The sequence below is a fragment of the Lineus longissimus genome, chromosome 8 (assembly GCF_910592395.1).
Source record: "Lineus longissimus chromosome 8, tnLinLong1.2, whole genome shotgun sequence".
Classification (NCBI taxonomy): Eukaryota; Metazoa; Nemertea; class Pilidiophora; order Heteronemertea; family Lineidae; genus Lineus; species Lineus longissimus.
This window is the reverse complement of record NC_088315.1, coordinates 12,258,731-12,284,960: the sequence shown is the minus strand read 5'-3', so window position 1 is coordinate 12,284,960 and position 26,230 is coordinate 12,258,731. Positions and strand designations below refer to the sequence as shown.

General features: G+C 40.6%; 1 protein-coding gene across 2 annotated transcripts in view; it reads left to right on the top strand.

Annotated features, from left to right (window-relative positions):
- The window catches only part of LOC135492342 (cyclic nucleotide-gated cation channel alpha-3-like), a 112,593-nt gene that overhangs the window by 10,228 nt on the left and 76,135 nt on the right, over positions 1–26,230 (top strand). Inside the window, exons 1-2 of one of the 2 annotated variants that reach the window (XM_064778751.1) lie at positions 7,328–7,398; positions 7,851–7,993. The exons of the other annotated variant lie outside the window; for it this stretch is intronic. The gene's annotated coding sequence lies outside the window, so the exon portion shown is untranslated. Of the gene's footprint in view, positions 1–7,327; positions 7,399–7,850; positions 7,994–26,230 lie in introns of those variants that run through there. 2 annotated transcript variants of the gene reach the window in all.

Here is a 26,230-nt window from a genome sequence, read left to right as displayed (position 1 = left end):
TCTATGTTAATTTTGGCATTGATATTGTTTTCCCACTTCATGAATAAGCTCAAATAACACTTTCTAGATGTGCGATTTGGCTTCTAAAATAAATATAACCGGTTTTCCAAAAAAAAATAAAAAATTTGGAATACAATAAACTCATTTATCATGGGCAAGAGTATGCTTTCATACTTGAACATTGTCAAACAGACTTCATATATCAATTTTAATGTATTGATTCTTTAATTAAGTACCATAACTGTCATTATGCGCCGTGCATCCAGAAGTATTCAGGTAGCAGGAAGGGGTGGGCGTTTGTAGGACCAGGAAGCCTTCCCCAAAAGCATACAACAGAGCATATGAAACCCACGAAACCATATTAAACATAAAGCTTAAGGCCCTCTAAAAGCACGACAGGGTTTATGATGCAATGGTATCACGGTAGGCGAATAAATCATGGAGCTGGAAGCCATATATATGTATATACATGTATATACTCTAAAATCTTGTTTTTATGGGTACACATCCAATATTCCAGTCGATGGAATAGATCCCGCCCCCAAATCACACTATAAAAGGGCTACTAAGATCTATTCAAAGGCATGGCCAATGGGCCTACCACCGAGGCAGAATGACATCTGGCCGACTTCAGTATGGTCAATTTCAAGGTGTCCGCGGCCGATTACGACGATCGTTTCGACTGATAGGTTTTGTCACAAATTGCGCAAGAGTGGCAGACAGATATCGTGTCTTCTTTCCTATATGTCCTCAAGGTCATCCTAGGCCTGTATAAGCGGGTATCTAGTTTCAGTTGCTCACTTTGCCAATTGTGAAGATGGATGGTCAAGAGCCATTGCGAAAACGCCGGAGAAGTTATACAGTTAGAGAGAAAATAGCCTACCTGCAGGACCATGAGGCTGCGCTGTTGGACGGAACCGTCAACAACATGCGTGAATTTGCAGAACACTATGGAATCTCAGTCCGAACAATGCAGAAATGGAATTTGGAAGAACTAGAAGAAAAAGCTGGTGAAGGAAAAGGCAAAGTCCGACATGTAAAAGAGGGGAACGTTGGTCTTTGGCCTGATGTTGAAGAGAGACTAATCGTCTGATTTAGAGGGGTTAGAGAAAAAAGGCTGCCTGTCGCCGTCGAAGACGTCCAAGATAAAGCTATGTCAATTTTCGAAGACTGGTGGCACGCGTTACCCGCTGACGATAGACAAGATTTCATCCGGACTCGACCAGTCATGCACGAATTCCACGCTTCGAACGGCTGGGTAGCGAACTTTATGGACCGGAAGAAAATTTCATTCCGGAAAGCTAACAAAAATACGACCACCCTCCCAGCTGATGCCGCCAATCGTGTGCAAGTGTTCAGAGACAACGTCACGGACACGATCGACCGATTTGAAATTCCGATGAGACTTCTCTTTAACATGGATCAAACGTTTGCCTTGTTTGAGCTACGACCAACGTACACATGCAGCATAAAGGGAGCAAAGTCCGTGGACATCCGCACCCCAAGGTCCAACACCAAACTTGGATGCACAGTTACTCTTGCAATCACTGCAACCGGCGGAAAAGTGGCGGCTCACGTGACTTTCCCAAATAAAGGATTCGTCAGGCAGCTTGCAGCCTTGGCGGACCAAGAGCTACCAGAAAACGTGGTCATAACTTCATCAGCAACAGGTTGGATGAAGGAGGAGACAGCCGAACACTGGTTTGAACACGCCTTCCAACCGTATCTAACCGCAGAAGAGGCTGAACAGTTTTTGTTACTGGTAGATCGGTACCTGGTTCATCGAACGGAAAATTTCGGTGTGCAAACTATGAACCTTGGGGGAATCCTCGATTTCATTCCCGCCAGTTGTACATCACTTGTCCAACCCCTGAACCTGACTGTCATGAGATCCCTCAAGAACCTTATGCGCAAGAGGTGGAAAGCATGGAAAAAGAACCACACGGATAGAGAGGGCCGATGCGAACCAATTCAGCTGATGGATGTTGTCACCATTGTAAGTGAGGCTTGGGCTGCTGTTGATGGGGCCGTGATTGAAAAAGGTTTTGAGATGGCATTGCGATCGGTCCCTATTAAAGCTGGGCCATTCCCCAACCTTGAGGAGGATGAGGAAGAGGAGGAACCGGGTCTGGAATTCGTACAGGTTGAAAGGGACGAAATTAATATGGACTGAACTCTTATCATTTGGACGTTGAGCATTATGACATGTAAAACTTAAAGTTTCCGTTTAGGATTTGGTAACTACTGCAGGAGCCCTTAATTATTGTTTCAGAATTGTTCTCGTAATCTATGGATAAATAGTAGAAACAGCAATCTTAATTGTGATAAGTAAGCATTCAAGTAGAATAAATGACTATGAAAGGAGAATCTTGTTTACTTGATTTTTCGACAATTACCCTATCCAAAACCTGTGGAACTCTAGAGTAATTCTTATGTTCGGAACTAGCACCGTAAGCCTAGCATTCGCTAACGTTAACACGGGTTTTCATGTGCATTTTTAGTGTAAAAGGTGGTGTTAACGCTAGGGATTGTGTTATCGGAGCCAGTTCTTAACCTCTCGTGAAAGCACTCTTACATGACAAGTCCATACTACAAGCGCTAACGGTAACGTTAGTCTTAGGATTTCCTAAAACTCGCATTTATCCCAGATCTCGCCCCAAACCTTCCAATCCCAATAAATCAATTCACCGATTAGTTTTTGGAGCCACCCTGTATAAAACCGCGGGTTGCAATAGGTCTTCTCATCAAATGGGATCAATTTCAAATCCAGACTACATGTCGATTTCACGACCCGACAAGCGACTGAGCGAAGTTCCTTCAGACATTCATAGAGAACCCGACCTTAGCCAATCATGGTAAGGTCCCATTGTAAAGACACCATGCATGTGAAATGAGTGGGCCGGTCACGCAAGATTTTAATCAGGTGGACACTTGTACCCATAAAAACAAGGTTTTAGAGTATATAGATTATACACACTAGATTGTCACTATAATAATAAATACACTGAACAATATGACCGAACACTTTTTCGAGGGTGACATTTTTCCTATTACTAAGCTGGCTGTGCAGACATTTATTAACGGGTATTAATAAACAGAGAAACAGAGAAACGAAGAAATCGAGAACTTCCCCCATCGACTAGTTAGGCCTCGTCTCCCAATGCATTGCTGCACAAAATCAGTACTTGTGTGCCAACAGCCATTTTGTTTTGTTCAAAATGAAGTAGCATCAATTCAAAACAATTAAGGGGCGTATAGCCATGTAGCAATCCTGACCTAGCTTGGACAGTTTTGACTGTGTATTAGGTTATTAAAACCAAGAAAACAACCACTAAAAACCAATCAACCAAGACTTTAGTTGGGCAATTTTAGACCTGGTAACCTCGTCCCTCCTGCTTGTTTGGTCCTGGGGACGAGGCTTGTTTCGTAAGGCGGGTAGCGTCTGGCAGGGCAACAGAGTCGAGAATATCGGAGATGAAATGCTTTATTTCTCACGTCGGACTACGATCTACTGTTACACCAGGTAGATCTAAAATACAGACTTTGCTAATTAAGACTGGACTATGCTGAATACTCAACAAGGCTGAAATGAGATTATGAAGTGGGGGTGCAACTTCGCCGTGCCAGGTGTACATCGGTGCTTTGAGAAGGGACGAACTACTTTCATCGTGGGAGAAGAAACCAGGCTAGCCTATTAGTCTATTTTCGCGCCGTACATTATAGACAACTAACTACTCGATATGGGAAGTTCTCGATTTCTTCGTTTCTCTGTTTCTCTGTTTATTAATACCCTTTATTAACTGCATGGATGTATGTTCCTCCGTCAAATGCACGTAGCAGCACGCTGCATCCGCTGTACGGTAGTCTATAGTGCTTGCTGTCCCCTGAAGGTGAAACAATGAACGAGGTCAGTATCAGGTAATGTGTACGGTACATAATTTGTAAATGCCTTAGCGAGAAAACTTGACGAAGGTCGATCAAGCCACCAATATATCAGGAAAATACCGGATAATCAACGGTTCCTCACCGGGGGATGTACATGTATGTGGTCAATACAAATTTAATATTGTAAATATTCATGTAATCGGCCGCGTAGCGAATATTTAATGTGAATCGTGACTCGAATCTGCCTTCATTAAAACTGGCGACCAGAATGTTCCCGCTTCTAACACCCACCTAAAATGATGGTAACCGGAAAAACGCCGACCGACCGACCGACCGACCGACCGACCGACTGACCTGCCAACCTACCGTCATATGCAGTATCCCTTTCGCTTCTCTATAGCACATGTATCTGTGTAGTGCCCAGCGCAATGGACATGATGGAGTCCGACGTGTCGGACAGCAGCAGGTCATGTGAAATGAAATTGTAAACAAGCGCACGTGCGCTGTTCAAATGACAACAAATGCATATTGCGCGTTGCAGTTCATGCATTGCATCGGTCGAGACACTCGAGTAGAAAAACTACAGTGCATAGATTAGGCCCAAATCATGTTTTTATATCCACCGACCATGTAGACAAAGCATATCTTTAGAGTATCGTTATCAGTTCCTTACCGCGTGGGCTCGTTTTCCCGGTATAATTGACGGTAGTTGATAAAGCTTGGAATCAGTGAAACCTTGGAACCAGTGATAAACCTTGGAATCAGTCCTAAAAATGCATAAAAACATGAAATAATGCCATTCGAACCTAACGTGGTTACGAATCAACATTTGGAGCTTATTCTTACATGATCAGATCGGAATTTTATGGTAATTTAGAAATCTGTCGCATATCCGATTCAATAGTCTATATTTTAGAACAACCCAGTTGTACCTCGCCTCCAGTGTACAGTACTGATCTCCCAAATATGGGAAGACACGCCCACCACACACCCATAATATGGACCAATAGCGCTCCTCTTATAAATACGCCACCACCACGCGGGGCCTATTTGAACTACGGATCGGTCTGTTCATACAGGGTGATACAGAGAAAATTGGGGGCCTGTCATGCATTATGCATGGATAAGGTTGACGACTAGGTCTAGGCCTAATTGTCTATGATTGACTGATATTTTATAACAAACGATGAATAAAAGAAGCCTAGTCATGCATGTTTATTACCGAAGTTTGCGGATGAAAATTTCCTTCGCCGTGAGCGATTTCTTACATCTTCCAGTACGCATCGAGGAATGCAGAGATCTTTGTGACGTCACCAGTTCTAAGCGGTTTTTTTTATTCACGTGTGTGTTTGTCCTATGATCTCGTGCATCTAGTACCGAGCATAATACTTTATCGTCTATGGAATACAAAACAATCATAAAAACTAATTTTTGCTTCCATTGAAGAGAAATAAAATATTTTAACGACCACAGCGCATTGCCAATTGATGACGTCATCCTCCACATTAAAAATGTTGGCTTCTGAACTAACTGGCAAGTTGCTATCAATAAAGTCAGCTGGGACGAGACTGTCAGTTGGGATGGTATAAATCGTGGAAGGAACGCACCCGATTTCCCGCGCTATTTGCACAGTGATTCCATGGTTTACATTGAATATTCCAAGGTTTATCAGTGTTTCCAAGGTTTCACTAATTCCATACTTTATCAACTACCATAATTGACTGGAGATGCTGCTGTCAGACACGTCGGACTCCATCACGTCAATTGCGCTGGGCACTACACAAATACATGTGCTATAGAAAGCGAAAGGGATACTGTATATGACGGTAGGTTCGCAGGTCAGTCGGTCAGTCGGTCGGTCGGTCGGTCGGCGTTTTTCCGGTTACCTATCCCTTTTGCTTAGTAACCGGAAAAACGCTGACCGACCAACCTACCGACCTACCAACCCAAGGAGTTTCGTATTTGAGTCTCAGGTCTCATAAGTCAATGTGATATATCCAATCCACGATAGCAGGTCATGTGAAATGAAATTGTAAACAAGCGCACCTAAGCTGTTCAAATGACAACAAATGCATATTGCGCGTTGCAGTTCATGCATTGCATCGGTCGAGACACTCGAGCAGAAGAACTACAGTGCATAGATTAGGCCCAAATCATGTTTTTATATCCACCGACCATGTAGAAAAAGCATATCTTTTAAATCTTTAGAGTATCGTTATCAGTTCCTTACCGCGTGGGCTCGTTTTCCCGGTTTAATTGACTGAAGATGCTGCTGTCAGACATGTCCGAATCCATCACGTGAATTGCGCTGGGCACTACACAGATACATGTGCTATAGAAAAGCGAAAGGGATACTGCATATGACGGTAGGTTGGCAGGTCGGTAGGTCGGTCGGTCGGTCGGCGTTTTTCCGGTTACCCACAAAAGCACTAGATTCATGCACTTGATTTGGAACAACGTTTACATGACGTAGTGTTGGCCGTCGTCACGTCACCATGCATTTTACATTAGTGTAACGTGACGTGACGCGACGTTTTCGTAAACGTTGGTCCCAATCAAGTGCATGGATCTACAGTATTATGAATGATGGTAGGTCAGTCGGTCAGTCGGTCGGTCGGTCGGTCGGCGTTTTTCCGGTTACCTAAAATTGATTAGCCAGACATGTTCGCTCAGCTTGGAAGTATCATTCACAGTCGACATATATCTCGACGGGGCATGTATCTCGACGGGGACGGTGATTTCGGATGATGAGCCGCCATTTTCACCATCTGATGTTGTTGCCAACTACGAATTATATGATACCTTACGAATGTGATGATATTGTTCATTATAATGTGTTGAAGATGTTCAATCTACCATTACATACGCTACCCCTACTATATTATGGTATTATGAGAACTTACAAAATATTTATGACATGGACACGCGTCGAGGTAATTAAGTTGGATTTTCCCGCAGCACCCCCCTTGATCCGCGCCTGCCTCGTTAAAGAAATGTGCGGCGTTTTACTGCAGTATGTTTGTTCTTCTTCTGTTTCATCAGTAAACTATTTTTTTTGAACGTATTGGATGCTTTTCCAATTTGGTTTCAGCTATTAGATAGTAGAAAACGGGTTATTCGTTATTTTAAGTAAGCGCCAGTCGTGGCGCAAAATACCTTTCCCGCCACGTGAATTCACGCCGAGATCCGAGTTCACGTCACCCCACTATTACGACGCAACGTCTTTTCCATCATCGTCGTAATAGAGGGTCAATACAAGCTCAATCACTGTGACGTCGGAAAAATCGTTATCAGCACCAAGACGTCGCAGGGTAGATCCATGGCTCGAGGAAGCGCCTTACTATATATAATTATAGTCACATTGAAAGGATCGATGCATGGAGAGCTGACTCGGGTCAAATCGGAGTCAACAGAAAAGCGTGATAATTTAGTCAGATTTCGAATTTTTCCTCTTTGTGCAATTTGTTTGAGGTGACTGGATTTGTTAGAGGTGACTGGGCAGCCGACAGCTTGGTAATATTGTCCTTAATAATGCCAATGGTCCTTTAAAGTCGATAACTTCACATTGGGAAAGCAAAACGAATGGCCGTCAGTTTTTTCTTTCACCGCAGGCGGCAGCTCGATCTACCAGCGCTTCTGCTTCAAATTCTGACGATTGTCATGACAACAATCGCTGATCGATCAATCTGCACAAAACCATTGAGCCCTTTGCAAATGAGAAATATCACATAACGTCATCCACCTTTTCTCACGAGAACGTAACGCGATTTTGTTTTGGCGAGACTATCATTCGTAAGGTCGAAACATCGATCAGACGAGACGCAACACTTGGGTCATTTCAAGTCAGGCATATTACCCACTAAGAATGGAAAACGTGTCTCAATGAAGGAAATATTATGAAATTGAAAAATGTGGGCTAGATTCAGGCTGGTTTTTTACATTATTTATTTCTCTGGTTATTTCAGCGGATTAACTGAATGATTCTTGTTCGGATGTGTACTTTGATCGACGCATAACTGTGATCAATAAAGCAATGTCTAACACCTTTGAAACACACGGAATAGGTCATGTACGGCACTCAGTGGATGAGGATTGTTAAGAACAAAAGGTCAGTCTGCATTCAACGTTATGTTGGTTGATGTTTGGTTTAGTACCTGTATCAAATATCCGAGAGCGAGGATATCGCTCCATTGTTGTTTTATGTTCGTTGCAGGCACAATGCTTACATGGTACTGGGTAGCCTATCACGCCATTGTTGTTGCGATTACGTGAAGGCCAGATTGTGGCCTATGTGCGGGTTTTACTTCCGTCTAATCTGGTCGGAGACAAGCTCTAATCTGGAGGTGCAACCGTTCGTCTAAGGCCAATTTTCAAACTCTTGAATACTTGTTCATATGTCCACGACGACTGTGCATTTTGTCTCACTAAAATCCTCTGGTCGGATGTAATAATCTGCAATCTGTAGATGAATAGAATATACGCCATGGGAATTCAATTAAATCATGAACATGTCGCCGTAAATTAATGAATGGTTTGGATAATAAAAGCCGTATGATCAATTATTTTAGTGCCCGATCATGTTTATGCCTAGTAGGATTTCATTAGCTAGCCCAATATTATGCCACTTGATATCAATGTGGGAATACATCGGCTCGAGGGTGGTCAACGTACACGATTTGTCCGGTGAGTAGCAATGATCTATCATCTTCTGAACAAATCTGGTGTACGCTAGGATTGCGATATTACTTAATTTTATGTACACTTCTCATTCTTTCTGCAACTTTGATTATATTTTCCTGCCTATATTTGAGAGTGTATTTCAGAAAACACACTCCGTGAGAAAATTCTCACGAATTAACCTAATACATGGCTTCAGAATAAAAAAATCGTTGATTTGTAGACTTCTTACAAATGCTCAAAATCGGAAGTGTTTTTATTGACTTGCGACCCCCATGATTTACACCGTGCATCTTACGTGTGTGCGCATGCTGCACTGTATCACTAATTGCCGATCAAGCCTCTAGTCGATGAGGTATCATCGAGAAACGAGAAACTGAACGCAAGTTGAATAGTTCAGGAGATATCATACGTTGTAGGTGTACATGTTGATCGAAATGTCATTTTATTGTCCGGAGGGGGGGGGGGGGGGGGTCACATATCTTTATGCACCATGATCAGATTTGGATTAACATTTTTTTCTCAGCTGGCCCTGTGTGCCTATTAAATGTCCTAAACAAACTGAGAAAAATTCCAAATGAATAAAAATGTAGATTAGTCTCTTGCGGCTCATTTTGGAAATAAAGGGCAAATATCTCAGTCTCTTCATATAAATGCTAGGTCTGTGAACGAGCATTCGTCTGAGCATCAGGAGCTTCTACAAATATATATCATACTGAAGCGTGCGGATCAGATATACATTACCGAGTATTAACATGATTAAGGTCGGAGCCGAGCATTCGGGAATGTTCGTGATATGCATTGAGGTCTCCGACTGGATTTACCGGTACAAAACATTTTCTGGAAACACCGTAGGGTACACTTCGGGAAAAGCGTCCAGAGATCAATATATCGGGTTATTCAGAAAATACTGCTTGTCTTTAAAGTTCCAGACCTTGAAGAGTGACTGACCAAAAGTGTCCGAAATTTGTACACATCTTTGATGACGTGTTAAAGGACCATTGGTATTATTAAGGGCAATATTACCCAGCTGTCGGCTGCCCAGTCATCTCCTATTCTGCATAAGTAGTTTCCATCAACAAATTGCACAAAAATCAAAGGACAACTTCAAAATCTTACTGAATTATCACGCTTTTCTGATCTAACCCGAGTTAGCTCTCCATGCGTTGATCCTTTCAACGTTCAGAAAAATAATCTACTGATGAACCAGAAGGAGAACAAACATACTGCAGTAAAAAGCCGCCTATTCCTTTAACATACATGTATTATCTTGTGTGAATTTTAGAACATTGGATATTGCAATTACAAGTCAGTACTAACATTTGTTGGACTAAAAATCACAGACACTGTATCGGTGATTTAACATTTTCTTAGAAAATGTGCTACTGATAAATCGTCGATAGAAAGCATCGGGACAAAAAACCAGACAAAAAATACATCAACATTAAGCCCTGGGAATACCGGCCGAGATATGTTTGATTGTTCTATTAACAGCAGATTTGGCTATAGTTATGTTATCATATGCATGATTTGCCTCCACTGCAATGACGGCATCAATAATTTTGAGTGCTAAGTAATAAATCGGTAATTCATTAATAAAGAACAAAAAAACTATTTTTTTGTTCAAATTTTTATCTTAAAAAAATAACCAGTTTTTAATTACTAAGATTCATCTGACTAATCAATGTACTAGTAAGTTACTAAGAAATTAATTGCTATGATATTTCTTATTACCAAAAATGGCTCATTTAATTGTAATTTAATTGGTTAGACTTGGGTCCTGAGTACACACATAATAAAATATATATTCCAGGTTTAAGCCAAATGGCCTTTCCAAAATATTGGATTGGTATACACGTTGCGCGTATGTTTGCCTGAAAAAGCTCATTGGTGGGAATTTTGCAGTTTTTCAGGGCTTTTAGCTCACCTTTGAGGGGAGCTTATATGATATCGTGGCATCCGTCGTCCGTCGTTCGTCGTCGTTCGTCGTTAACTTTTGACAAAAGAGTGGCATGTTTCTTAACAACTTGACCTATGAGGTTCATACTCGCTATCGGCATCGCCGTTAGGTAATAACGGCACGTTTCGACGCCGCTGGTGCTACTGACTTAAAATCTTGTACATTTGTATCCCTAGGTCAAATGACCACATATGCTAAATTTCCATGTGATTAGATTCATCGATTAGCCACCAGGGGGCCAAAACTCGAAACACAAAAAGTGCTATTTCTCCTGAACTACAGGGTGGCCCAGAATTATTTTCCTTTGGACAATAGAATTATATTATGTGTCCATTGCATGAGGGAAAATAATTCTGGGCCACCCTAGGCTGGAAAATTTCCAAATATTTATCATAGGTACATCTAGTAAGGATACATGACATAATACCTGGGTTTTTCATTTGACGTACTTTTCAAGGTCAAAGAGGTCAACTGTGAAAATATCAACAAACATGGCACGTTTTCTTACCATGTGATCTTCATCATTCTGCCTTGGCCGTTTCATTTTCGTGTTTCACCGCCAACGCGAAATTAAACCTGCTAAACCCGATAAAAATACATGTAGTTAACTGCTAACCGCAGAAATATGTGATAATGAAGAGAAGAAAAACGCATTTCTAAAATTATTCTCAAACAATGCCATCACTATTTCTCAAAACTGCCAAATGGTAAAAGGCGAAACATGTCGCTTTTTCTTATCAGTGTTGTCTTTAACACTACGTGTATATCTAATATGTCTAAATAGGATAGAACTCAGTGAATTCGAAGCTAGTGCTTGCTTTAGAACAGAGCTTTTGTATGTTTATGTTCCTCCGATCGAATAATTTGCTCAAGTTCTAGTTGTGCGGAATTGGCTTGTTGGGTCAACGCGTGACCCGCGAGAGCTCTGTCTCAACGCGTCTTTCGAAACGGGCGGTGGCTTTGATGTTGAAGCTATACGTTCCCTTGTTGCCTGACTCTTTATTTATAAGACTCTCTGAGTTACGTAAAGGAATGGGCGGCTTTTTACTGCAGTATGTTTGTTCTTCTTCTGGTTCATCGGAACTATTTTTCTGAACGTGTTTGATGCTTTTCAGATTTTGTGTCAGCTCTAAGATAGTAGAAAAACGCGTTATGTAGTTTAGTCACCTCATTTTCGAATTATTTTGATTTTTGTCCATAACAGGAAAAAACACACAGAACTGGATCACCCGGCCGACACACACCCCAATCTAGTGACGCCTACGCCGCCCATCATTACGATAATGTATTCATTCTTTAAACCATCTATTGAACAGTGCAACCGGTTTCAGAAATTCTGCATGCCATGTCCCGACTCGTACAGATGCTAGTTCAGTGCTAGATATAATAGACAGCAGGAGATCCAATATTTTTTTAGGACTACGGGTTGCAAGGTGGATGAATCAACGGACTTTTTAAAGCTACCTTATGGAGTAAAAATATTCCTTTTTAGATGCAACAAAAAAGTCGTCTGCTATCGAGGGAAATTAGACAAACCATATTCTTTTCGGTCGAGACAAACCAATACCTTTACTCACCATGATAAGACCACCAACATTTTCCTTTTTCCTTTGCATTGACAGGTAAGCCCTTAAAGATTTAGGGACAACTTTTGGTGTGTGCCCTTGGGTGCGAGCCAAATCACTGAGCCTTGAAATAAGATGGAATGTTTCTGACGCGTTTGAAAACGCGCTACAGCGGGCCTTTCTCTGTACAAAACGCGCTGCAATGAGCCAAAACGCGAGGTTTTTGATTGGTCTGGCCATTTTTTGGGATACTAGTGCATCTGCGGGTCACATCAAATCCAGCAATTAATACCGGTTTTACTTGCAGATGAGTGATCCTTTTCTTGCACACAGCTACAATTCTAATAATTACCTGTTCGAGCAGAAAGTAATACTCCTTTTTCCCTGACCATGGTTTGCTATGCCAAAATAGTGTATGTTTATCATCTTCACTTGACATTTTTTTAAGAACACCCATTAGGATTCATCGTTAATAATTATTCTTCGCATACTATACTATTAACTTCTTTGAACCATTTTATAATTCTTGAGTTATTGTCAACCTTAAATAAGGGAAGCTGACCATACTTTATTTCGTCACACTCCCTGCACTTTACATGGTCCCTATTGGTCATAAAATGCACTCTGGCCAATCACACACATGGATATAATGAGCAAGCATAGATCATCAAAAGCCGATTACTACACCACTCTTCAGATTTCAACCTCTACATCAGGGGACTACTTGATAAGGAATTTAAAATTGCTTCACCGTAGTCCCTCGTAACACCTCTACACCGCGTCACCCCCAGATTCTGGAGGTGAAGTGTAGTATGTCTGACCTCTGACCCATCTAGTAGGCCGTTACGTGTCACTACTGTTTCCAAATTGGCAAAAACATTTTTGTGGCCCACCAAATGAGTTTTGAATTGGGAACACGTCTCACGGTAGACATGAATAGAGATACCTGACTCGAACAATAACACATTCTTTGTCGCAAATTTCGATATGATATTTTGTCACCTACTAAAAATAGTACCACCAAGTCCACGTGGCTGTCATTTAATCCTGATGGTATGTTTTCGTTGCAGTTATAATTCACAATAACCATGCAACAAATGGTAAATATTTGTTATTGATATACTCGGAAGTGTCGTTTAAACACTTCAATGCAATGATTTGTATATTTGCCGCATTGGCGGAAATTAAAATTTTTAATAGACCAAGATCAAGAGTAAGAATTTAACCCATAGGAGGTTTGGATTGATGTTGATATGATTTACTAGAAGCAAAATCTTAGTTTTTATGCTAATGTTTAAATGACATGTGATAACGAGTGACGTCATCGATATTTAGGTAAATTGCCATGAAATAGTTCCAAACGCGGGTGAGGCTAGATCAAGAGTGTTTCAAGGAGGTGTCATGGCGGCTATGCTTACGTGTCTATGGTCTCGTTAGGGAGTTTTTTTCCCAAATGTACGCGATGATGACGTGCCCCATTAACAGGACGTAACATCTATTTTAAAAAATGCGTTTCCTAAGTGATTGCATGAGGACAACCCATTTGTGTCGTATGTCACTGGAAACGCCAGATTCCCCTGATTCTGCAGGATGTTAAATCGGACATTTTATTTCTTTAAATAAATCATAAGCGTCGCATTTGCTCCTTGCTCTGTTCACCATCCCAAATGGCAATATTGCCAATTGGGCCGGACAATCACAAAACACCCCAAATATTATACATTTCTTCTTGAATAATTCTTACAGTGGCCATTCCCCGTCGTCCGTCGTCGTCCGTCGTACGTCGTCCGTCGTCCGTAGTCGTCTTATCCTATTTCTAAAACAGTGGCACGTTTCATAACCGCTAGGACTATGGACTCAAAACTTTGTATGGATGACCCGCTAGGTCAGATGACCTTTGACACTGAATTTCGGTCCGGTCTGATTCTTGACTTGGCCACTAGGGGGCCAAAACTAAAAATATAAATAGTGTGATATCCCACTTATTAGTGATTTGTTTTCACATAATCATACGTGTTTTGGATTTGACCTACTTTTCAAGGTCACATAGGTCAAATGGCATAAATTTGCAGTTTGAGTGTAACAGTGGCACGTTTCTTAACCAATAAGGCTATGAACTTGAAATTTGGTACACATGACTCCCTACATCATATAACCTCTGACATCGAATTTCGGACTGATCTGATTCTCGACTTGGCCACCAGGAGGCCAAAACTAAAAAAAGTAAAAAGTGCAATATCTCGCTTAATAGTAACTTGTTTTCAATTCTATTTTTATGGTTAGTACTCAGAACAAGGATACATCCACTATTTTACGGGTTTTTGATTTGACATTATTATCAAGGTCACAGAGGTCAAATGGTGTGAATTGGTTGTTTGTGTGTAACTATTGCACGTTTCTTAACCACTAAAGCTATGAACTTTAAACTTGGTACACATGACCCCCTAGGTCAGATAACCTGTGACACTGATTTTCGGTCCTGTCTGATTTTTAACTTGGCCACCAGGGGGCCAAAACCAAAAATTTGAATAGTGCCATATCTCGCTTATTACTGATTAGTTTTTGGTAAAAAATTTATGGTTGATACTCTTAGCAAGGATACATCACATATGACACAGGTTTTTGATTTGACTTCTTTGTCAAGGTCACAGAGGTCAAATGGCGTAAATTGGCCGTTTGAGTGTAACTGTGGCACGTTTGTTAACCCCTAAGGTTATGATTTTGAGACTTTGTACAAAGGACACCCTAGGTCAGGTGACCTCTGACCCTGAATTTCAGTCCGGTCTGATTCTCGACTTGGCCACCAGGGGGCCAAAAGTGAAAACCTAGAAAGTGTGATATCTCGCTTATTAGTGATTCGTTTTCAATAACCTTTTTATGGTAGGTTCTCCAAGTAAGGACACATTGACCTCCTTTTCAAGGTCACAGAGGTGAAATGGCGTAAATTGTCCGTTTGAGTGTAACTATGGCACGTTTCTTAACCACTAAAGCTGAACTTGAAATTTGCTGCATGACTCCCTACGTCATGTAACCTCGGACACCGAATTTCGATCTGATCTGGTACTCAACTTGGCCACCAGGTGGCCAAAACTAAAGTAGATAAAAAGTGCAAATCTCGTTTATTAGTGACTTGTTGTTTTTGATGATATTCTTATGGTACTTACTCCAAGCAATGATACATCACGATACATCATTTTGGTTTGACCTATATACTATACATGTACAATGTTTTTTAACCTGGTTGAATTCCGAAGCACAAAATATCTATACGGTGAGCACAATGGCCCCTTGCCGTTTCATTTTAACATATGTTAAATCTGCAGCCTCCTACAAGTCTCCTGATACCCGACAACACAGGTTTCTTCAAAAGGAAAGGCTGGAACGACCATCTAGAAATATCATATGTACTATGACAATCTGCTCAAATTGTGTCATACTTAGCATCCCATACGTCGAAATATAACGAACGCCTCAATTGTGCAAAATAATCACGTTCAGCGTCAATCACATACTGCACATCATGCATATTCTGATCCGGAAAGCATCAAGCTATTCATATGTTCATCATTATCTCATATAGAAGCATATTTGTTTATTCCTTGGGCAAGGCAATTCATGCCTTGTGCCACCGCAGTGTTCACATTTGGCGGAAACTGCACTTAAAACAGGTACCCCTTTAAGCTCAACTGGTCATTTTGCATTCGCGCTGCAAGCAAAACTGACCTTGGGAATGCCGAACAGATTGTATTTTCAGGTAGTCAAGGCACTCCTTTGTAATATGTGCACACATTCTGACTGGATTCTCTGAGAGGACACCTCCGTTGTCAGGAGATACTAAATTTGGTGAAAAGGGCAGAGTTTCACGTCGGGCCTACTGGAAATGCGTTGAAGAAAACGATGACGCACTGTTGTTTCAAACGGCGCTCTGTTCACCAATATTGCATATTTCATATAGATTTCTGTTGGAAATTATTCAAATCATTCATAGCTACGTGGTTAAGTTGAAATTAATAGTTTCTGAGCTCATGAAAATGACGTCATTACGTCTATAGATAACTTGGGGAACATCATTATGACATTATGACATTATCATCCAACCGCGAGTCCGAAGCCTATGTAGTGACAACTGCAGCGAAATTATTAACTTCTGTGTGTCGTCCCATATCCAATATTCGTCCCATATGCTAGTTCCATATTACAAGCATAACCTTACAACTTTGTTTTCTACGAATTGAAAATTCGCGAGCAGAACGTGGATTCCCCGGTCGCTGTCAGCTGTTTCTACTACGGGTCACATAAGCGGCTACGAAGAGGCCACAGTCGTCTGGTATATAAATAAAGTTTGCGATGGTAGCGGAAAGCTGTTACCAGACAAAACGCCGTGTATATTTTTAACGTGTTATGTGTGCTGTAACTGCTTTCATGTGTTCACATACCTGGGGGTGCCGAGTGGAGCATCAATTTTCATCGGGATGTATTTGGTAGTGGCAGGCCTCTAAGACTCCCAAGAAGAAACTCAGCAACATCTTCATAAAACCACATAATCATTTCTCCTCTGATTCTAACAGTTTAAAGAAACGGCAGTGAAACTTATTCGTTTATCCGCAAGCGGAGAAACTGGACGAGGCAGTTTTTCTCAAAACATCCAAATAGTACCTTACGAATCCGCAACGGACACGTTACCGACAATGCTGCGAAATTAATGCAAAAATTGATCGCATTGATCGTAAATATTGTCTTATTTTTCAAGATGAGAGTGTGTAGATAATACGAAAACGTAAACCAATGAAAGACCAGTATTCATTGAACCTTGCAAGTGATTTGGGGGTCCTCCAAACTCCTTAGATGTATCAATGAAAGCTTATTCCGCCTTAGGTTTTTACCGGGCCAATAAAAACTCCCCATTTTATAAGAGTTTCCAAGCGACCTTCCCTCTAATTAATCACAAAGCTTTTAGCTTTAGGAATTTCCAGGGGGCAGGCAGATGCGCATTGACCCCTTAGTTTCGAGGTTGAAACGTTTTCGTCGGTGCCATCGTTTTCTGAATACTCCGTGTTGGGATTCTACCACAGCGCTAGCAAACAACAATAACACATTTGAAAACTCGGACAGATTCAACAGCGAATAATTCCTGTTCTATGGCACTCGACGTAGATTTGTCTGTAGATATTTCTAGATGATAACTTGAACGCATCTGTCATTAGGTTGATACCAGCAATTACCCGTGTTCCGCACGGAGTTTGGGGAATGGAGTGTTTGGTAAAGCTGCTTCATATTTGTGCGTGGGTGTGTGTGGGGGGGGGGGGGGGCTTGGTGAAAGGATCGGAATAACTAACAGAAGAGAAACATTTTTAGTTCGTATTGATTATAATTTGGCTTTTATTTGCCCTTTCAAAAGAACACTATATATTGGCTACTTACAAATATGCTGATTAGATACTTTTAACTGAAACAACTTCTCCCTGAAAATTTAACCGAAAGTTTAAAAGCGTTTTCCATATATAGACCTTTTGGGATGTCATGGTGCGGAGATGCATGACGGTTGCATCCGATTTCAAGATGAGACGAACGGTTGACATGCTGTCAGAGTAATTAAATAACATGTAAGAAATCCAATGGGATAGCTGTCCTATTACGTTTCATCATCAGAAACTGGCCTGTATGCAATCGAATGCGTTTCGGAGGAGACATGCAAGTTACTTATGAGCATGTCGTTGATTTTGAGGATCAAGTCGTGAGTTGGCGATTGTTTTGGGTTATGCCTATGTCGCTCAAATCCCCGCGACAAATCTGTGATGACTGCATCGACAATCTTGGCATTTTCTAGATGTGACATTCCGATGGAATTTGAATAGAATCTGCGAACATAGTGGGATTATGCAGTTGCCGTTATATTATTGTATATGTACTTAAAGATGTTCGTTTCGGAGTTGTAGGAACTACTTTGCGTATATATGGTGTTGGTCGAGGCTGGGAATTTATATTACATTAATTTATTAAACTAACAACAGGCGGCGCGAGCGTGTCATGTCGGCTTGGCTTTGTCGTTTTCTTCGTCTTAAAAGTAAAATTTATCTGGTTATATGGGCACTTATGCACTTCAAACGATGTCGAATTCCGTCCTCAAATTGAATGTAACAGTACGTATAAAGTAAAAAAATCTGCGCGATCAGAAAAGCCATATTTTGAAACTTTTTGCTTATTACAAAAAGTGCGATTCACTAATATATGTATATATTCACTTAAAAATTGTAATTTAATATCACGGAAAAAAAGGTAAAGAAATTGACCGTTAAAAATAATAAGAATCGCGGAAAAAATAAGGAAAAAAACTGACCGGTGCGGGTTTCGAACTCGGGTCGCTGGCGTTTTAGGCCAGTGTCACCAGAATTCCCAGAACTCCTGGGACGTTCTTGCGTTTATATCTCAGGTGCCGGGCTTAGAGGGCAGCACCGTCTATTACATATTCATACGGAAAAACACACGCTCTCAGGATGTTCATACGAAAAAACACACGCAAAACACATTTTGCGCTATAAATATTGATTGGAGACGTAGCTGAATGGCTTCACGAGTAAAATCTTCATGCACATACGAACAATCAGGAGAATCCATCCAGTGGTTAAGGCGGTAGAGTATATAGATTGGTGTGGCTGTCCTGAATGAATAGAGAAATCAGTGTTTTTGTAGCCCTACGCCTAATTTAGGGTACAAATTGCGCTTCTTTCTACCATATCTGCTTTATAGTTGTGAAGATTATTGTACGTGCTGTGTTCTGTAGCATGTATTTCAGAATATATAGATAACAAGTACTTGGCTCAAAGACTTCTATAAAGTGACTTAAAATGCAATGATAGATGGCAGACTGTCCGCTAAGGTTACTTTCGTGCATTGCCATGTCTGTCCGCTATGTTGACACTTGCAATGAATGGGAATATTTTTTCTAAGAGTCAGTTCACCCGAAGTGAACCAGTTCTAAGAAGATGTGAATTAATATCAATCAGCAAAATGCAATTTATATCGATGCTTTACTTCCCGTGTAACAGTTGGTGAATACGATTGCGCCACCTCCTGCGGCCGGTAATCTATCATGGTGCCTACACGAGGGCGTTTAAAACATGGCAACTGCCTGCTGTGCTGATTTAAACCTGGCAGTGGGTGCGTTTATGGAGTGAGTTCAGCTTTAAAGCACGTTAGCTTGTGGTGACTATCGTATGACCGTAATTTAGGGGATGGCAAACATAGCCCTGATGAGCAAGTCGAAGGCCTTCTTAACTCCAAAGCTCATATTGAGTTGCGAATTGGAGTTGTTGATCCAAGAAGCCAAAACCAGAGCTATATGAAGCCAAAATTATGCACAAGTGTAAATTAATGATCTATCCATTATCAGTTTTCTCAGTTGTCTCCGTAGTCTCACACAAAAAAACTCATACTTGCCAAGAGGCCGCGATATGCGCACCATTCCGCACAGCCCCCTGGCCAATCATGAGAATGATCAAAGCGGAAACCCTGTGCTCTTAATGATTCGTCATTTGTCAGTCAAGGTAATAGTTAAATTGTTCGTAAATTTTATGAATAGTCCTCTTCTTAAACTTTTGTTTACAACGTGCACGTTTCCTCCAGGCTTCTCAGGTCGTCCTCAATACAATGATCAGAGTCTAGGCACACACATATAATTTAGTCTCGATGAATAATGTGGCCACTTGAATTAGTTGGTCATAAGACTAAAACCGAGCTTAAATAAAGACCGGGGATTAATATTCCCCTTTGCATATCTTGCAATACAAGTCCGAGAATTTTGACACCATGTCTTTGCTTTATGATCATGTTCAGTCCGTAATAAACAATCACCACATCCTTCATGGTAATGATAGTGGTATCTGTAGTAGATGGTTCCCATGGCAACCAATATGATCAGGACGGTGCATTCTGTTCATTTATTTCTCTAATGGCACTAGAATTGCTCATGTTGCGGTGAGGAACGCCGATGGGCACAGTGATATTTCCCAGTCGTAATTCAGTATGCTGTGCTCTTTACGAATTGTACAACCGTAATGCGTTACGGCTAGATTTCCGGCTACTTTTGACGTGCGCGATCTTATCGAAATTTAGAGTTGTGTACCGATCAATTTCGCCAGTCACAAACGTTCGGGCGTGCCTATTGTTACCCTAAATCCATTCTGACACTATTTGGCCTGTACGATTGGGTAAGCCTTCTCTGCTCACTGTTCCAGCTTTCGGCTTGTGATAGGTAAGAAATAAATAGGCAGCAATGTAATGACACCGCAGGCTCTTGCTTCAGTCGACAGCAGCCTGAACGCTTCCCAAACAATCTTAAAATGCATGGTTAATTTTTTTATTTTGACGTAAAATTGGGAAAACAAAGACAGTTCGTACTTGGTCCAGATTTATTTTAGAATACCCTTAGCTGTTCTTCAGTAGGCAGAGATGGGGCAATAAAAAGTCGCTTGCCTCATCTCCTCGATTTCGTTACTTGTCTTCCTGGCCGCTCAACATGCATCCGATATGTGTGCTCATTATGTATGTGGAGGTAATGAAAAGACAATCAGAACTAGAGGGGTCCTGAGTTCGCGAGGCCAACTCGCATGCTTCCCCAAAATGCTTTTTGGCTCACCGTTGGGGAGTGTATACAACACCGATGTGTCCGTCGTCCGTCGTCGTCGTCGTCTTCGTCTGTTTCCTGTTTCAAAAATAGTGCCACGTTTCTTAACCGCTAGAGCTATTAACTTGAAACTTTGTACACAGGATCCCCATGTCAGGTGACCTCTGACAATGAATTTCGGTCCGATTTGATTCTTTACTTGGCCACCAGGGGGCCAGAAAGGAAACCTTAAAAGTGTGATATCTGTCCAATGAGTGAGTTTTTTGTGAAAAAATTTATGGTAGGTTCTCCTAACAAGGATACATCATATATCTTATGGGCTTTTGATTTGACCTACTTTTCAAGGTCACAGAGGTCAAATGGTGTAAATTGGCCGTTTTGGTTTAACTATGGCACGTTTCTTAACTGCTTAAGGTATGAACTTGAAATTTAATACACATGACTCTTTACATCATATAACAGCTGACACCAAGTTTCGGTCTGGTCCGATTGTCGACCCAGGGGGCCAAAACTAAAAAAGGTAGAAAGTGCAATATCTCGCTTAATAGTGACTTGGTTTCGGTGATATTTTTATGGTAGGTACTCCAAGCAGAGATACATCACATGTTCTGACGACTTTGGTTTGACCTATATACTATATATACTCCAAGCAGCGATACATCAAATGTTCTGCCGGCTTTGGTTTGACCTATATACTATATATGTAGCATGTTTCTTAACCGGGATGAATTCCTAACCATCAAATATCTATACGATGAGCACAATGGCCCTTGACCGTTTCATTTTATGCAAAACACTAACGTGAATGAAAAAAATCAAACCAATATTCACAACTGTAATATATAACCTCTGCTCTCCGCCAAGTGGTTATGGGGGAGTTGTAAGGAAGCGACTTTCGTCATTAGATAGTGACGTACAGCAAAATAGCTCGTTATCTCACGAACAAGGTAAATCATAGAATTTTGCCTATAATGGAAGTTGTTGCAAGTCATCTGATTAGTCTTCTCTGAAAATTTCATGACAATAGTATTAATAATAATCGATCTTAAAACAGTCCAGGCTAAAAACAATGAAGCTAATAACCATTTAAGTTATCATCAAATTGCAGTGCTCTCTGTCGAGAGGTTACGGAGAAATTATCCGGAAACAATTATTTCTTCATTTGATAATACCTGAAAGAAAAGTGCTCATTATCCCATGAACAAAGCAAATATCAATATATTGAAGAGCCTCATATAATATAAGCTTAAGCAAATATTTCGAAACACCTTCCCGAAAAAATAGCATGACGATGGCACTAAAAAATTAGCGAGCTACGAGCTAACGAGGTAAAAAAATGGAGCTCATTATTATGCTAATTAGCAACAATTCCCTAATGAATTGCTTAAATTAGTAACATACTGAAAAAAATCTAACCCACATGCACAACTTCAACATATCACCTATCAACCCTGAACCTTTCAGTGCTCTTCGCCAAGCGGTTATGGAGGAGTTGTCCGGAAACGACTTTTTGTCATTGGATATATATACAAAAGTGTTTATTTTCTCATGAACGAAGAAAATATCGTGATATTGAATGAAAGTTGCTGCTAATCATCAGATCAACCTTCCCTGAAAATTACATGTTGATAGCCTGAATGATAAGCATGCTACGAGCTAACCAGGCAAAAAAAAACAATGGAGCTCATTATTAGGCAAATAAGTTAAATGACTGAAGTAATCGAATACACATGCACAATTTCAACATATCACCTATCATCACTGAAAGTTTCAGTGCTCTCCGCCAAGCAGTTATGGATGAGTTGTCCAGAGCGATTTTTCGGTCAACATTTGCCATAAAACAATAGATATAGGCAAATTGGTGATAAAAAGGACATTGGTATTTTCCTTAATTTCCCCCCAACTGTAGGCTCCAGAGGTGATAATTATAATAACTTGAAATTGACTTAAAAACTGCACTCTCGCACTGAGAATTGTGCGAAGTAATAATAATAATAATAATGATAATAATTTATTATATTAAAAGTGCTTTTGAATGAAAATCATTTGCAAAGCACTGTACAATTTAAAAAACCACACATAGTAAAAGAGAAAAAATTGTACATAGAGTAACAGGTTCAGAGAATTGAACGAAGTAATAATAATAATAATAATGATAATAATTTATTATATTAAAAGTGCTTTTGAATGAAAATCATTTGCAAAGCACTGTACAATTTAAAAAACCACACATAGTAAAAGAGAAAAAATTGTACATAGAGTAACAGGTTCAGCACGAAATGTGTAGCAGTGTCGCTGTTTTCAAGGTCATTGATGCGACTGGGACGTAACCAGTACACTCTAAAAAGTAGAGAGTGAAATTTCACTCCAATTGATTGAAAATTCACTCTTTTTCGGAGTGGGCCAGTGACCACTCCAAAAAGAGTAAAATTCACTTTTCAGAAAGAGTGAAATATATTCACTCTTTTAAGGCCAAAACAAGTTAATGTTATGTTTCTGATTTCCGCCCTAGGCAAGTCCATCCCCTGCGGGTCAATATCTTTTTATTTTCCCATTCAGTAGCCAGTAGACGATATCTTGTATCTGAGCGCCACGTGGCGTTTATTTAAACTACCCTATCATACGCATATATATAAATAGGCAAATTGGTGATAAAAAGGACATTGGTATTTTCCTTAATTTCCCCCCAACTGTAGGCTCCAGAGGTGATAATTATAATAACTTGAAATTGACTTAAAAACTGCACTCTCGCACTGAGAATTGTGCGAAGTAATAATAATAATAATAATGATAATAATTTATTATATTAAAAGTGCTTTTGAATGAAAATCATTTGCAAAGCACTGTACAATTTAAAAAACCACACATAGTAAAAGAGAAAAAATTGTACATAGAGTAACAGGTTCAGCACGAAATGTGTAGCAGTGTCGCTGTTTTCAAGGTCATTGATGCGACTGGGACGTAACCAGTACACTCTAAAAAGTAGAGAGTGAAATTTCACTCCAATTGATTGAAAATTCACTCTTTTTCGGAGTGGGCCAGTGACCACTCCAAAAAGAGTAAAATTCACTTTTCAGAAAGAGTGAAATATATTCACTCTTTTAAGGCCAGAACAAGTTAATGTTATGTTTCTGATTTCCGCCCTAGGCAAGTCCATCCCCTGCGGGTCAATATCTTTTTATTTTCCCATTCAGTAGCCAGTAGACGATATCTTGTATCTGAGCGCCACGTGGCGTTTATTTAAACTACCCTATCATACGCATGACTCGTCGTTTGAATTTCCTTCTAGGCGTGCATTGATTTGTATACATTATTCAGTATTGTTTGGCCACACGCCACGCGAGCATTTCATTATATCACGTCAGCTAATTTTCATTCTTACTGAATCTGTGCTGTTTTTACCTCTGTGTTAGTAGATTCGATATCGCTAAATTAGCTTACTAAAAGTATTAGAAATTATCACAGAAAAAAACCCCGCATGACCGCATCCATTTTCAGTTGACCATGAAACCAGAAACATGACATTAACTTTTTCTTGCCTAAGAGTGAACATTTTCACTCAATAGGAGTGAAAATCCCACTCTTTCTGATGAGTGAACATGACTCACTCGATAAGATGACAATATCGTTCACTCTCTCGGAGTGAATTTCACTCTATAGTGAGTTTCCACTCCATAAGAGCTCTACTTCTTTCACTCTCTTGAAGTGACCTTTCACTCTATATCTAGTGAGCTTCCACTCCATAAGGTGACTTCTCTTTTCATTCTCCTGGAGTGAGTATTCACTTCATATCTAGTGGCTTTCCACTCTCTCCGACGATGGCTTCTTTAATTCTCTTGGAGCGAGTTTTCACTCCATATAAAGTGGTATCCACTCCATAAGATGACCACTCTTTGCACTCTCTTTGAGTGAGTTGTCACTCCATATATATATATAGTGCGTAGGTTTCCACTCCATATTACTACAAGTGTGCACTCTCGGAGTGAGTTTTCGCTCCATATCAAGTGATACAAAAGAAAAGAAATCACGTATTATGCAATCGAAATTTTTTGCTCCGACTTTTCTTCAGTAATTTCAGCCCATTGGGCAGTGCAAAAAGACAATTAAGTGTAGGTAATGAACTATGATATGCTATAGCCGATATTGTCGGGTAGTTTTACTAAATATGTGCTAATACGATCCCAGAAAATGGTTCGAAAGAGCGACAGCCCATCGACCTCGAAGTACAAACAGCAACAAACATCCAATACGGCGGACTCGAGTACGGAAACTATAAACATGACAGAGCTGAACGAGGACATGTCTCCTTTCGACGTGTTACAACTACCATCTACTGCAAACAAACAACAAGTCTGTGCTGCGTATAGAAAGTTAGCGAAGTTATACCATCCGGACAAAGTGTCTGAAACTCAATCTCTCACTGCAACGAAAGACTTTACGATTCTAAATAATACATACGTACAGCTGATGAACACTAGTCTTGATGGTGGTGATGTAGAGCCCAATCAATCAGTGGACTCGGTCATTGATGTGAAAGAAAATACAAACTGTATTGTAATTAAGACCCTGGCCAGTAGCGTTAAGGCTTGGCTGGACTTATGCACATCCGTATACGGTCCTCAAGTGGACAGGGGCACAAATGGCCATCAGTTTTCTGCAAGATTCTCCTCATCTGTGTTTCAATCGTCAGACAGCGCTTGTGCCGAACCATCTCCGGACAGTGAACTTATCTTCGGGACTATTTCAATAACTGTCTACAATTCAAAGGAGCCGAAATTAAATGTACAAGGCAATTCCTACTTGTTGTGGTACATTGAACACCTGCCGTTATTGAAAACAACCTTCTTGACGGGACACCAGTCCATTCTCAGGTCAAGGATGCGCAAGCTGCCAATGAGGATTTCAAGTTGTCGTATGTGCTAACCAGAACGGAGAGATTTGACGATAATGCGTGCTTTCAAATCTACCATGAGACGGCACTGGAAAAACTGGAAACAAGAAAACACTGATGATAACGGTGTCTGTCGTCGAATTCCTCTGTCAGATGTTTTGATCATAATCAGTCGTGCTTGGGAGGATGTTCCTGCAGACTCTGCAGCTAGGGCGTTTCAGGTGGCTGGGCTGACGCCAGATAATGAGGGTAATTTTCGAAATGTTGGTGATGAACTCCTTGAACATGATGATGAATTTGAAGCAGATGTTGACATAGAATTTGCAGATGCTCCTAACGATGCTGGTAACTATGCTGGTAACGATGCTGGAAATGATGCTGGTAATGAATCTGATACTGAATCTGATGGGGAACTGATGTAGAGTTGAGGTAAACGGATTAATAACACTTTGAACAGGTCATAGTAATTGTTGTGGTCTTGGTCTTTTAAAGTAGGTCGCGTTATGATTACACCATTTCTAACCAGCTCATCCATGGTCATGTGATGCAGGGAATAAGCAGGCAACGTCAAAAATGATTATGCCACTAGGGCCTATCATCAGGGCATGGGGGTTGCATGTTGTGGTCAA